We start from the raw sequence: 16,083 nt of genomic DNA on the forward strand, positions 1-16,083 counted from the left end.
CCCAATGGGGATGACTCCAAGCATGTGCAACACTATCTCCCAAAACTCCCCAATGAGAATGAGTCCCAGTTGCTTTCAGTGGTATAAATTGCTTGATAATTTTCCCCTTATTGGATTCCTGTCTTTCCCTGTCTCAATCCCCTAATAGTTCTTCCTGGGATCACCTCTCACATAAATAACTTGCCCTTAAATCTTGGTCTCGGAGTCTGCTTCTTGGAGAATCATTCTGAAACTTGAAATGTTGAACTAGGATTTGAGGATGCAGGGTTGGTTCCTGACACACACCAGAGAGACCTGCCTGGCAGGTGAGGAGAATCTGAGTTGCCAAAGAACAGCTTGTCTTCCCGAAGCATGCAAGTGGCAAATGTGCTCACCGACGTGGACCAGGGAGAGAGAATCATCATAAGAGCAGTCCTTCCAAGAGGACTCCCTGGAGCCCAAAAGAAGGCGGTCTGGCAGAAACCAGATTCTGAGGGGCTGATCATGTCTACAGTGGGCTCTGCTTGTGTTAGGGACATTTGTAAGGTTTCTGAAGAACTCACAAAATTACCCAGAAAATACAGAATTAGTTTTGGACATTTGACATACCAAGAGGTCACCAAAGCAAATGGTAGTTATACCAGCCTGATAATGTATTTTTTGACACTGACTTCTCTCTCCTTCTGCTCCTGCCCTGGGGAAACGAGAGGCAGCACAGAAAGTCAGACGGTGGATATCAAACATAAGGTGAAGAAATTACAAAAGAGCCGGTGAGACTTTCCCCAACTCCCTACTCCAACCCGACATCAGATTTAAAAGCCCAAGCAGGTCTGAATTGGAGGAGGCAAGTTTTAAGCTGGATGAGAATCTGGGATATTTATATGAGATGGGTCAGGAAATTTGTGAGACTAACCTGAGATTTCAACTAAGAGGTGGAAAGGCACATGTTAATCAGAATTAGTGAGCAGATGCCATTGTAAGAATGAATAAGCTTATTTTCTGCTTGATTTCTATAGATTATGGTTTGCTCAACAAGCTACTACATAAATATTTTTTTCCATTTTGATTCTTTAAAATAATAGCAAAATTACATCTATAGGATATCTAACAGAAATGTTAAAAAGGGTTATCAAAGTTGATTCACACCCACATTGTGCACAGAGAAAAACTGTGATGCTCTAAAATCTCATAGTATTCACAGTGTGCTTTTTGCCATAGTTGCACTAATAGAAAATGACCTAATTTTCCTTTGTTCCTTTGGAACATTTAATCTGTCTTCTACAGCATCTTCAATGAACATGTGTTGCTTGTATAAGTAGAAAATAAAAAGATATTTAAAAAGAATATCATGCTATAACAATGAAGATGAGATTGAGAAAGTTAAATTAATAGAGGCAACATTGATATCCATCATGTTATTAACCAGAACAACAATGACCAACAGACTGTATTCCATCACTGGAAGAAATAATTCCTATTTATAATTTTAAAAAACCCTGAGGCCACTGGAGGATCCTGAAGCACCTTCCAATTGTTAAATGTAGATTGATTTCCAAAGCTAATTCTTTGAAAACTAGTCTAGTTTTCGTACGCAACGTAAAAAAATACAAGGCTGCTCGATTTACTAGAAGACCCCGTAGCCTACCCTGCCAAATCACAGAATATAGTATATCTTCTTTTAAGTCCTAGTATACACGAAAAACATTTTATGATCAGAAAACAGGCTCGTATTACTCAGAGTCCTCTACAGTTCTCTATTCTCAGAAATTCAATTGACTATTTTGGCTACCAAACCTTCTTATTTGGACATCCCTTTTGTACAGACATCTCTAAATGTTCAGCTGAGAATTTCTGCTAATTAATTTTCTTCTTCTACAATAATTAAAGACCTTTAAAAGTCATGATCTTCTATTTTCTAATTAGATGCAATGATTAGAAAATATTTTATATTACACAGCACTTTGCCTCTAATTGACTACATTTTCCCTTTAATTAATTTTTGTGCAATGATAAAGCATTTTTGCCTTTGGGCCCTTGTAAATGTTTGTGTGCACATAAAAACACACATGCAGTATATTTATAAGTGCTGCTAGTTCGCTGACTTTGCCCCAAGTACAGTCTTGAAAGGAGAAGCAAATAAAATACATGTTATATGTGATATGAATATTGTCACCATATCTTACTGTTTGTTTGTTTGGTCTGGTTTGAGGTGTGTCTTTAGCACTGTTTTCATTAATTTTCTTGAAGCCCTAAGCATTTGAGGAATAAGTATTTATATGGCATTTTCTAACTTTTTCCACCTTGTTTTCATCCCCAAACTATTAAGAACAGCTCATCATTTTGTGCTTGGATGGGCTTGCAATCTGGGGCTTTGAAATACCATAGAACCCAGTTCATACTTCAATGACCCCTTGTAGCTCTTCCCTGCCCTAGTGAGAGATGCTGAGTTTGGGGTGCCCAAACTACCACCCACGGCACTATTTCCCTCTCTCTGCATCTTCCTTCTTATCTTCACCAGAGATCTTGGTGACTTCACCTATAGAATTTCAGATTGCATGTCTCAGAGCTCTCCTAATCTCACCATTATTAGGAAGAGCTGTTTGTTTTGGCTTCTTGAGATGGGACATTATATGTATAGTGGCCTATATGTGAGAAGAAAACAAATGCCTATGCAATAATCACCACGGTCAATGGAAAGACAGCAACTTCCCTCCCCTCTCTGTCCTGTAGAAGCACTGATTTCTCATTCTGTACACTTTTGCACTTTATTTTATTCACCTTTGTATTGCTCACATATACTTCTTATTTACGTGTGCTTTGTCATTCTATATAAATTGTAAATTTCTCAAAGGAAAGACCTACATTGCATAGCTGTTGACTAATGTGGAGGTCAGGAAGTACTTGCTCAACAAACTTGACTGAATCAAGTTTAATAGTCCAACGGTCAAAACACAGGATTGGAAAGCAAAAATTCTTTCCAAAGAATATGATTACTGCAAAAGTTGCTATACTCTCTTTATTCTCTTCATTTGAAAAATGATCTGAATATTTTTAGTATTATTTTTTATTTTTTTAATTCGTAAAACTCGAGAGTGTCAATCATACAGTCTGTGGTCTTCAAACCAAGTGTGGTCTTCAAACCAGCAACATCAGCATCACCTGGGAGTTTGTTAGAGATAAAAACTATGGGACGCTACTGAAGACCTACTGAAGTGCAATGTGTATTTTAACAAGATATCCAAGTGGCTTTCACATACATTAGTTTGTGAAGACCTGTTGTAAAATACATGGCCAATGTTTTCCACCAACACCATCACCACCACCATCTCTACTAGTAGCATTGCTAGCACCACCACCATCGCCACTATCATCACCAACACCACCATGACCAGCAACACCATCACCACCACCACCATCTCCTGTTATACACTGAGTATAAACACATGCCAGAAACTGCACTAAGCCCTTCATAAGTCTAGTAGTACATTCTCACACTGCTAATAAAGACTTACCTGAGACTGGGTAATTTATAAAGGAAAGAGATTTAATGGACTCACGATTCCACATGGCTAGGGAGGCCTCACAATCATTGTGGAAGACAAAGGAAGTGCACAGGGCTCATGGTGGCAGGCAAGAGAGAATGTGTGTAGGGGAACTTCCCTTTATAAAGCCATCAGACTCATGAAACTTATTCACTATCACAAGAACAGCGTGGGAAAGACCTGCCCCCATGATTCAATTACCTCCTACTGGGTCCCTCCCCCAACACATGGAGATTATGACAATTTAAGATAAGATTTGGGTGGGGACACAGAATGAAACCATATAAATATGCAATATTCTATTTGGCACACAAGTACTCTGTTTGACAAATACTACTTTATTCTCATTCCACATAACAAGATAGAACAGCTCATAAGTGGAGGATCTGAGTCTCAAATACAGTTCTGTTTGGGCCTGAAAATCTGCTCTGCATCCCAGTGCCTTTCATTTTCAAGTGAGAGTTTATATCAGTCACAGAGATGGATCATTTTGAGTGGAAAAACCATCTAATTGACAGAAAAAGAAAGGCTGTACTTGAATAAAAAAGCTTTTCCTGCTGTATAAGTGTCTGATTAATTTCTGTTGAAATGTAACTTAAAATTGTTTTAAGTATTTTTTCTCTTTGAGTTTTTATCCCCACAACCCCTTCTGTAATTAGCCTTCAGTTGTTATTTTGAGAAAAGGAAACACTAAAGAGTTTATAAATTATAAATTATCACAATCTTTAATTTTGTTGAACCTCTCAGCTTTCATTTCTTCCTTTTACAGGTTGGTGCAAAAGCAATTGCAGTTTTGGCCATTATTTTTAATTACTTTTAATGGCCAAAACCGCAATTACTTTTACACCAACCTAATACTTAGGAAATTTATCTTTTAAAAAGGGAGGGAACAAATGCTGCCTCCTCACATGGCAGAAGGCAGAAGGGCAAAAAGGGGTAAAGGGGGCCTAGCTAGTTCTCTCCTGCTCTTTTATAAGGCATTAATTTCACCTATGACAGTGGAGACTGCATGGCCTGATTGCTTACCTCCTAAAGACCCTGCCTTTTTATGTACTGTTACACAGGGCATTAAATTTGAACATGAATTTTTGAGGGCACATAAACACAAAAACCATAGTAGTAACTATATACCATTTTAGTTGCAATATTCTATAATAGGATTACTATTTTCTTGGTTGATGTCATTTTGCATTCCCTATCAAGAGCCAAAAACTTTCTAGTTCATCTCAAGTCTAGTCAAATTCATAATCCTCTTCCAAACATTGTCTCCAGCAACTAATCTTTGTCCCACTACTCTAGATTTTCATAATCTCTTGCAGTAATCTCAAAAATGATCTCTCTGACATTCCATACACCCAATCCATACTTCCCAATGCCTTCAACTCTGTCCTTATCCAACACATATGACATTATCTTCCAATTTAAAATTTTTTTATGGTTCCACATTGCCTGTATTAGTAATAGCTAACACTTTCCTCATACTAATTTAGTACTGCACAGAGCTAAATGTCTGTGTGCATTAGGTCATTTACCCCATCAGAATTCAAGTAAGGTAAGAATTGCTATCATACCCACATTACCAATGCATCTCTGAGAAACCCAGTAATTTGCCTAAGACCACACAGCTATTAAATGTTGGCTCTGGGTCTCAAACTCAGTTTTGACAGATTTCAGACTCTCACACCTGTAGCTCCCATGCCTTATTGTTTGCAGAATAGATGGCAGGCCATGTAATCTGTTATCCAATACTCTCCATGCTATGTCTTGATGCCATCCTCCAAGCTGTGCCTTCTACAATACTCCTACAATATAGAGCTCAACATTTCACTGTCTTTGAACATCCCTTGGACTTTATTATGTCTATGATTTATTTATACTATTCCTTCACCTCTATTGCCATTCCCCCTTTTATGCATGTTCAAATTGCCCACAGTTCTTGGATGCCAACACCTGTATTATATTTTCTGCAATTTTTTTTTTTTTTTTTTTTTTTTTTTTTTTGAGATGGAGTCTCTCTCTGTCGCCCAGGCTGGAGTGCAGTGGTGCAATCTTGGCTCACTGTAAGCTCCGCCTCCGGGGTTCATGCCAGCCATTCTCCTGCCTTAGCCTCTCAAGTTGCTGGGACTGCAGGTGCCCGACACCACATCCAGCTAATTTATTTTCTGTAATTTTTAAGTTAAAGTTAAGTTCCCCCTCTTCTATATCCTAATAGCACTTTTTTCTTGCAACACATGTAGTTTTAATTACAGGTGGATTTGCCATGTAAGATTCTTGAAAGCACAGTGCTCAGTAAATACCTCTTGAGTAAAATTGAATACAAATTTATTCTCATTCCACCTCTAATTTCTAACCTTAAAAATAGATATAGTTTAATAGTTTAAAAAAATTGTTGTTGGGTGCAGTGACTGATGTCTGTAATCCCAGCACTTTGGGAGACCAAGGTGGGAGGACTGATTGAGCCCAGGAGTTTGAGACCAGCCTGGGAAAAACAGACCCTGTCTCTACAAAAATTAAAAAAAAAAAAAAAATTGGCCAGACATGTTGGTGCATGCCTGTGGTTCCAGCTACTTGGGAGGCTGAGGTGGGATGATCGTTTGTGTCTAGGAGTTCGAGGCTGCAGTGAGTCATGGTTGTGCCACTGCATTCCAACATGGGTGAAAGAGTGAGACTCTATCTCAAAGAAAAAGTAATTTTTAATAGGTTGTTCACCTGGATTGTGTACATTAGCAAATGGAAATCAAATCTCATATTTTTACCTTCTCTTTTGGGATCTTCCTTACATTAAACTAAAAATTGACTTTTGATTGAACTGTTATTACTTTTTGTTTTTGTTTTTTACAGTCATGAAATTTTACTAAAAGAATTGTCCCCTCAGTGTGTAGAAATTTAGTAGGTTCCCTCTTCTTAACCAGGAGGCTAAAAAGAAAGTGTCAACACATAGAAATTAAAGACTGTACCTGTGAAGTCTCCCCAGATGTGGTACCTGGTGGTGGACAAGGGTCACGGGGATACTTTTCTGTTCTTTGTAACTTTATGAAAGCACAAAACCTTAGTTACTTTTGATTTATAATAGTGGCAAGGTCATCCTTATCATGAAAAAAAAAGAAAAAAAAAAGAAAAACAAGGTCTATATTTTCAGACCCTGAGATTCAATTTATCATGAAGATCAATGACAGTTTTATTCTCTAGAGAGATGAACTATTCCTTTTGCTATAAAATTATCACCTTTGTTCAGACCTTATGTTGTTGCTAAAGTACTGTGAAGCTGGAGTTGTAATAGAATACTTTATCAATAGAAAAACATTACATTTGAACCTTCATTTGTATAGCCGTCTTCTCTTTCCAAACAAAAGATAGTATATGAATCCACTGCTTGAGTTGTGAGGACTGAGTGAGAAGCAGCCTACCTCATTAAACTGGTAATGTAACTAGAAGGTTGAATGTTTTCTGAGAGCCATCTAGGGGATGAGAAGGCAAGAGATAAGGCCAGAAATATTTGGAGGAGAGTTCAGGGGGGGCAAAACAGCATAAAAAGTAGAAGAGAAATCTTTGCTGACCTAAAAACATTATAGAGCAAAAGGGAGAAAGAAAATAAATTAAAGCTCTAAATAGGAAGTATACTAAGTATCAGACATTGTTTCTGAATTTAAGACTTCAAAAACTAATTGAGGAATCACGTATACAGCCATTCTGTCATTTATTCATTCATTAAAAATTTACTCAATATCTGTATACTATCTACCAGGAACCAGGATGGGTGCTGGGGAATAAGATAGACACAAGCCCTACCCTCACATCACTGTCAGTTTAAGGAGATGGACAGGCACTATAAATGTCATCTCAATAAAAAACATCAACAGCAGGGCTGATTCTAGCAGCTTGTCTCACATTTACATTGCCCAGAATTTACATGATCAGAAGAGCGGGACTCCACTTTTTTCCTCCAATGATTTTCTTTCCCAGGAGTCATGCCAAAGAATGTAAGTGTAGCTTAGTCTTCTGCAAACATCAGTCCTAGCTGCCATGTGCTCTTGCTAAGTAGATCTGAAATTAAGACATGACCACTGGATGCTGAAAGAGTCACAGTTTATGTCAATGCTTGTACCCTCAAGCATTGAACGTTGTTGCTACTGCTTCTCTACCTCTTGATGTCACACATTGGTGAAATTACTGGTGATGGATGCTCACTGCTAAATGTTATAACTCCTAATTAAAACCTTTAAAATCACTCCACAGACTTTCCTGTAGGATGACAAGGTTAGGAAACAATCTCTCTGACAAAATACCAACATTACTCTTCCGTATAAAACAGTTTTCAGAGAGATTAGTCCATTAGTCCCAATTCCTTCTACCTTGATTGTGAATTATTTTAAGGGCCTCTGTGTACTTTCCTACTAGCAGGTCATGGCCAGATCCATCCCTGTTGATCTGATCCTTCAGTATTAGGTCTCAAAAGTTACTTGATCATTCTCCAATCCCAGAAGACCTCTCTGCTCCTCTGTAATTTTATGTAATCTCCACTCAACCCTAGGCAGCAATATCCACACTCCATATTCCCAATGAATCTGTTAAAAGTGTGGCAACACATCTCTGTCTGCTTATAGATTCTGTGTCCTGATACTGGCTCACTCTGAATGTCCTGTCAAAAAGTGAGTAGGGTTAATTTTTGTACAAGGTGTAAGGAAGGGGTCCAGTTTCTGTTTTCTGCATTGGCTAGCCAGTTTTCCCAGCACCATTTATTAAATAGGGAATCCTTTCCCCATTGCTTGTTTTTGTCAGGTTTGTCGAAGATCAGATGGTTGTAGATGTGTGGTGTTATTTCTGAGGTCTCTGTTCTGTTCCATTGGTCTATATGTTTTGTTACCAGTACCATGCTGTTTTGATTACTGTAACCTTGTAGTATAGTTTGAAGTCAGGTAGCGTGATGCCTCTAGCTTTGTTCTTTTTGCTTAGGATTGTCCTGGCCATACGGGCTCTCTTTTGGTTCCCTATGAAATGAAAAGTAGTTTTTTCCAATTCTGTAAAGAAAGTCAATGGTAGCTTGATGGGAATAGCATTGAATCTATAAGTTTCTTTGGGAAGTATGGATATTTTCATGATATTGATTCTTCCTATCCATGAGCATGAAATTTAGGCTGTGGAAAAATAGGAATATTTTTACACTGTTGGTGGGAGTGTAAACTACTTCAACCATTGTGAAAGAGAGTGTGGTGATTCCTCAAGGATCTAGAACCAGAAATACCATTTGACCCAGCAATCCCATTACTGGATATATACCCAAAGGATTTTAATCATTCTACTATAAAGACACATGCACACGTATGTTTATTGCAGCATTATTTATGATGGCAAAGACTTGGAACCAACCCAAATGCACATCAATGATAAACTGGATAAAGAAAATGTGGCACATATACACCATGGAATACTATGCAGCCATAAAAAAGAATGAGTTCATGTCCTTTGCAGGGACATGGACGAAGCTGGAAGCCATTATTCTCAGCAAACTAACACAGGAACAGAAAACCAAACACCACATGTTCTCACTTGTAAGTGGGAGTTGAACAGTGAGAACACATGGACACAGGGAGGGGAACATGATATAGTGGGGCCTGTTGGTGGGTGGAAGGCAAAGGGAGGGAGAGCATTAGGACAAATACCTAAGGCATGTGGGGCTTAAAACCTAGATGACAGGTTGATAGGTGCAGCAAACCACCATGCTACATGTATACCTATGTGACAAATCTGCATGTTCTGTACATGTATCCCGGAACTTAAAATAAAAAATAACTAAATAAAAATGATTAGGGTAAGTAACTATAGTACAACAGTAAAAATATATACATGATGGAATATAATCAAGTATAAAATGTGCAGGGCTGACTGTACATCTCCTTGGTCCTCTTCTACACCTTCCCCACAGGAGCTGTACTTTTTCTCACTCCAAAAGTCACTATCACTGTCCTTCAAATAAAGCATCACTCTCTTATTTAAAGGACAGAAGAGTCACGTATGAGTCAGAGGAAGAAAGATGAGAACTGGTAGCTGATTCAGGACTTTCCCATGAGTCTTTCCTGATTGGTCCTAAGATTTTACATAAATGTTGTATACTTGCAAACATAAAATAAGCCTCTAATAAATGTTTATTGAACTGAATAGAACATCGCAAAAACTACTATGAGTATACATATATACACTGAAGTTGCATCATCACGTTAAATTTTATTAAATATTGTCACTTCTCCTTTTCTATAGAAGAAAAATAAAGCAAAGAGACCACCAATTTAAATAATGCAAAAGAGGTAAATAATTAAACAATGCTGACAATGCCACCCAACAAGCACATGCCCTAAAGTGAATGGGCATGAGAAAGATGTAAAACTGCTCTGCCTAAGCATGATTTAGTCCTTATGGAATACAAACTGCCATAATCACATCATGCTGAGTGTGAATTCGAGGGCTCACTGTATGCACTGTTTATGCAATATGGCACCTCCACATGAGCTGGGTCCATAATCTTTAGTTGTTGCTCAACTGAAGAAAGCAAGGTCTGTTTCAGTGTTGGAGGAAAATTGACTATGTTGGACTCATTGAGAAACTCAATATCAGTTTCCAATATGGTAGCCAATTTTGCATCCACATTATCAAAAATATATAGAACAGAAATGCATTAAGCCATGGTGCCAAGTACTCTAATGACTACAATGTTGAGAAATGAAGTGAAAGACAATAGTAATTTGACCACATGTGATATTCACCTACCCGATATCTTTAGACTAACACCCCAGGGAGATGCAACTCCATCATATTTATGAAATTGTTCTAAATCTAAGCTTTGGAAATATGTTTTTCACTTACCTGATATCTTTAGACCAACAATGAGGAAGATGCAACTCCACCATATTTATGAAGTTATTCTAAATCTAAGCTTTGGAAATATGTACTTATTAACGCATGCCTTATTTTCCTTATAATTTAATTTAAAATACACATAGCATAGCTGTGTAACCTTGAACTAGTCACATAAATTCTGTTTCCTCATCTGTAAAACAAAAGGGCCAGACTTTGAACACTCATATCCCTTCCAGTAGTATCATTCTCATTCAGAATACATTAAATTCCATTCTATATGCAGAATACCCTAATTGGGAGATTATTGGTTGAAGCTTCATTATGAAAATCGAGCTAGGAAGCCATTTCTGTGACATGGAGAATAGTCAGACAGAATTACGTGTATGAGCTAGGTGAGTGAACTATTAAGATTAATACTAATGAGATTCTGTTTTTATAAGTTGTCCCTTGACAGCAATTCTTAAATAAAAAGATAGGACTAATGTCTCAGGCACAATTCAGTACACAGTCAGCAAATGAAGAAATACCTTTGTTAAATTACCTTTTTGTCAAAAGCCTGTTGTCTGTGAGATTAGTTCTTATAATCATTTTTTATGTAAAAAAAAAAAAAAGCTGCCATTTATGGACAGGTGTTTAATTTGAGGTCACATTAGAAAAATATTTAAAACAGTTTTATATACTCAAAGAATTTATTGGGCACATTTGAAATTCCATTCACAACAAATGCAAGAGGAAAATAAAAGTATGATTTCTGATTATTTTCTAGAAGCACTGGGAACTTAACCCTACCAGTTCCATAGTGAAATGATGAAGCCACTCTTTAGTTATGCATATTCTGCTACTCTATTAAGACATTTGCTAAAAAGTCAGTTTTTCTAGAGCACATTAATACATATACTAATAGAGGTGTTTCAAATTATATTTTTATTATAAAAGTTTACATTTTAATCCAGATTTCAGCATTGCCTATACTTAGAAGGAAAGACTGTCTGTCATGGAGGGAAAATACCATACCCTGTTAAACTCCTTGAGAGAAATTTCTTTTCTAGTAGTTATTTGCTTTGCTCTCAGAAAGCATACTTAGTCACATTTTAATAGCCCCTATGATTTCTTTCTATATAGAGAGCTGTGGAAGAAAATACTGAAACTCAGGAATTTGTCAAAGTTAATTGAAAGCAGCAGAACCAAAATTTCAAATTTAAGTTATTTGAAATTAGAGTTCAGATTATTCATAAGTAATCAGATAGTGCCTTGATGTCTTGACCTATGTGTTTTTTGTTTCTAATATTTATTTCAATTTCATGGCTCTTCCCCCATTTAGGCCCTAGCTTAAGTGTTTTATGTTCAACATCTCAGGAAATAATAAAAAGGATGACTCAGAAGAACACAAAATGATCAATTTTTGGCTTTTGGCTTTTAAGATAGCATAATCGTGTGATGACAAAAGATGAGTGCTTTATGAAAGAATACTTTCTGACCTTTGGTCCTTCTCCCTAAACCCCATCACATTCATAATCAAGGGCTGTTAAAACAGGAGAATTCATGAGGAAAAAGAATGTGGACATGGGTGGGCTTCACCAAGGACCCCTGAATCCTTGGCTGAGCCCCAAGGTGGGGACAATGGAAAACCTAGAACTGCATGTTCTCACTCATAAGTGGGAGCTAAACAATGAAAACACATGGACACCAGGAGGGGAACACAAGCAACACACACCAGGGCCTGTCGGATCCCCTCGGGACAAGGGGAGAGAGAGCATAAGGATAAATAGCTAAGGCATGTGGGGCTCAATATGTAGGTGACGGATTGATAGATGCAGCAAACCACCATGGTACACTTTTACCTAGCTAACAAACCTGCACATCCTGCACAGGTATTCCAGAACTTAAAGTAAAATAAAATTAAAAAAAGAAAAAAGAAATTCTAGAACAGGAAGGAAGGGCCTTGTCCTAGGTGTAGCAGATTCTCCTTGGTCACCCTCAACACATACACCATATCTATCTTCCCCCTCTCTCTCTTTGTTAGTAATAGAGATTGTACATTTTAATCACCACAAAGCCTTCCAGTCAAAGGACTGTATTTCCTGGCATTCTGTGCCGCTGGCTTTGATCACGTGACTAAGTATGGCCTATCTTCTCTCTCCCTCATGACTTAAACAAAAAAGAATAGTGAAAACCGGACTATGAGATAAAGCCACAGCATGAGGATAGCAAAGCAACAAGGTAAGTGAAGCCTTGAAAATGACATATTTAAAGGATTGTATCAGCCTTAAAACAGCGTATTAGCACAGAACCACCTTCCAGTATTTTCACATGAAGGAGAGATGAACATCTACATATTCAAGTGACATTATTTTGATGTCTCATAAAATAGCTCAACTACTATCCTAATACACTAGCTGAAGCCCAAAAGATGGCCAGATATTGTTTATTTTTTCCACCCAGCACAGTGTGAACACAGAAAATTTTTCTGCGACATATCTCTAGGCAGATGGGACTGAGACCTCCTCAGAGCATTTCAATGGCCACCACAGAGTCTGGAAGGGCAGGGAGCATAGGAGCAGAGATCCCCAGTACTCAGAGTAGTGCAGGAATGGGGGATGGTCTACCAGGTACCCCCAGATGACAGAGAGACGGAGGACTGGAAAATGTCTGGCGGTTAGAAGCAAGGAGGAATTGCAGTAGCCACATGGACTAATGGCCAAAGTCCATATGGGAATGGCAACTTACCAGCAAATGCCAGTGCTAAGAGCTAATAATGACCCAAACAAGCTTGTGCCCACTCCCACTCTAAGTTAATATGCTCTGACATTACAGACATCCACTGGAATTTAGATACAACCCCAGAAAGGGAGAAAATGGGGCAGCCCTGAATTCACTGAAATTAATTTTTTTTACCACTTAGAAAAATAGAATCTTGTAACAGACATTAAGTTCTAAAACACTCAAGTTCCAAAAACTAAAATTGTTAACGGTTCTTACATTTCTTGGTTTGTGATCTGTGACTTGTACTTGATACCAAAACAATTGTTAGGTGGTGGAGGCCAGTGGAGTTAAAAGTTATTAAATAATAACCAGTTTCTGGATTATTCATTGCATTCATTCATTTACCAGCCCTGACATAATGTATAGCACTCAAATATTTCTAAATATCTGTTGAATTATTCCATTTCACTGACTGTGGTATTATATGAATAAACTTTCCTGAATAAATTATTACAGGCAAAACTTAAAATTGTTCTCCTTCTCTTTTAAATGTGGAGAAACTGCCTGAAGTTCCTATAAACACTCTGTAATCTATACACCAACTAATTCCTTGAATATACATGTCCAATAGTAGAATGTTTTTTGTTATAGCCTAGCAAATTTAGTGACAATATTGGGTAACATTTTTCTTTTCAAAGCTGTTTGAGTGGTATTTTGCAGGTGATGAAACATTTAATATGGCATTATCCACAGGTAACCTTCCAATTTCCCTTTTTGACCTCATAACCTATTACATATTGTATTAGTTATTTATTTAACACATTTTTAGCATTCATTGTATATCAGGGACTGGGTTATCACTGCAAAGACAGCAAAGAAAAAACCCACTGAGGCTCTTACAGATTCAATAACAAAGGAAAGCATTAAACAGAAGATGAGGCCTGATAGTTGAATTACATTTACCAGGCCAATGGGGTAAAAGAAGAGAGAAGGAGAAGGAAATATTTTCCAAAAAGGGGAACATATTTGAAGTCTTAGGTAGAGGAAACTATGTCTGAGGAATTCCAACTTCAGTTGACTGTATCATAGAAGGAGAAAGAAAAAGCAAATGAAAAATGAAACTGTACACACAAATGCAGATTTGAGGAGCCATAAATCCCTAGAAGGAACCTATGGGGAAAAGTCCGCTTTCCTAAAAACTATTCTAGAAAAGCAGAGTCCTGCAATCATAAGTCAAAGTCGTGCAAACTTGAAGCCCCCTTGAGGTGCCTGAGATGAAGTCAATTGTTTGCCTTTCCACCTCTCAGGAGAAACTATCAAGAGATCCAGAGGGAAGAGTGACCAGCAGATTTGACCACTTTTACGACTGTATATTTTAGCAATTATTTAGATCCTTGACATATACTTTAGATTAATTTTATTGATTTTCCCAAGATTTACAGTTTATAGATTTTTTAAAGAAAGTTTTCCCTATTCCCATTGCCAGTCCTCAATATGAGCCTGGAAATCTTTTTAGAAAGGAGATCATCAGTTGAGACGAACAGAAAGGAAAATTGATTTGCCTTCCGTCCCTCACACTGTTTTACTCCAGAAATGGGAAAAGGGAATGCCTGAATAAGGGATGATTGTTGGGTGCAGAATTCTTAAATTCGAAAAGCTAATTCAGTTCATTAATAGATCATTAATAGATCTTCCCAAACCAACAGAATTTAAGGTCATTCAAATGTATCAAGAGATGGAAAATTTACGAGTGTTCAAGGAAATAAGAGTATACTTTAGGGAAAAAGTCATATTCCTCACATTCTAAACACTAACTCATCATGGCAGGACTGCAGCCAGATTCCCCTGAGGACTTTTGGAGAAGAAACACCAATTAAACAGATGACGACAGAAGGAATCTGAACTTATAAAACAATCACATTGCACAATATTCCCTTAAAATTTCTAAACCAGAAGGCAGATCTATACAGGATGAATTTAAACTCCAGTTTAGGCAGAATTAAGGGGTATAATGACTGCTCCTCAAGGAAGACAGACCAGAAAAATTAGTATGGAATTCCAGAGTTTGTAAGATATTTACTATCCTAGACTACTATATCTGAATCAACTAGTTCACTGAATTGTAAGCATTCAAGGCTTAGAAAATAATTGAAAATAGTGAGAGAGGAAAGAACAGGAGAATATTTAAATTCCTCAACTGTGCACAATTCAAAAACTGGCCGTAAATAAGAAAAATATAAAATACACTACATGAGACCCAAAAGCCTTTCCCTTAAAAGAAGATTGTTCAAAGATTCAAAATTATAAACAAAAATAAAGTTTGATTAAATAGGAGACCTTAAAAATAGACTTCAGGTAACTTTCAAGCAATATTCTGGGAGTAGACTCAACAGTAGAAGTCAATAGAACCTATCCTGTCTTTTGTAATGGATTCAAATCTGAAATGGGGACTTGGTCAGAAAAATAATTGAAGTGAGGTATCACCAGTTTAGAAGATCTGCAACATGTGGCTGAGTATTTTCAAAAAGTCCTAGAAAGTAAATAAGCTAGAAATAAAAACAAATATCTGATTCTCAGATAAAACAACTGACCACCCAAAGAGCCAAGGATACTCTATTCTCTTAAGAATCAAGAACCTGTAAATGAGGACACTTACAGATATTGCAAACAAAAGTGTTATTGGAAGACCCATGTTACTTGTCAGTTGAGAAACAAAAAGTCAGCTGTACAAATCTGTTGAAAGATACCGCTCCAAGAAAACTATTGGAAGCTACCAATTCCTGTCCTTTCACTAAACTCCAGAGGGAAATTGTTTACAAATATAAATGAACAACAATACACTTTTCTTGTTGATCAGTGTCACTCTGTACACCATCAATCCCACTAAAGAAGCAGATCTCATCCTTTAGAGCACTAAAACTACTAAAATGGTGGGATTTTCTAGTGATTCTAAAGCTTTTCCAATGTTCCAACTTAAAATTGTTACTTCGAGACCAATATTGGAAAA

The sequence above is a fragment of the Papio anubis genome, chromosome 2 (genome assembly GCF_008728515.1).
Source record: "Papio anubis isolate 15944 chromosome 2, Panubis1.0, whole genome shotgun sequence".
In the NCBI taxonomy this organism is placed as follows: Eukaryota; Metazoa; Chordata; class Mammalia; order Primates; family Cercopithecidae; genus Papio; species Papio anubis.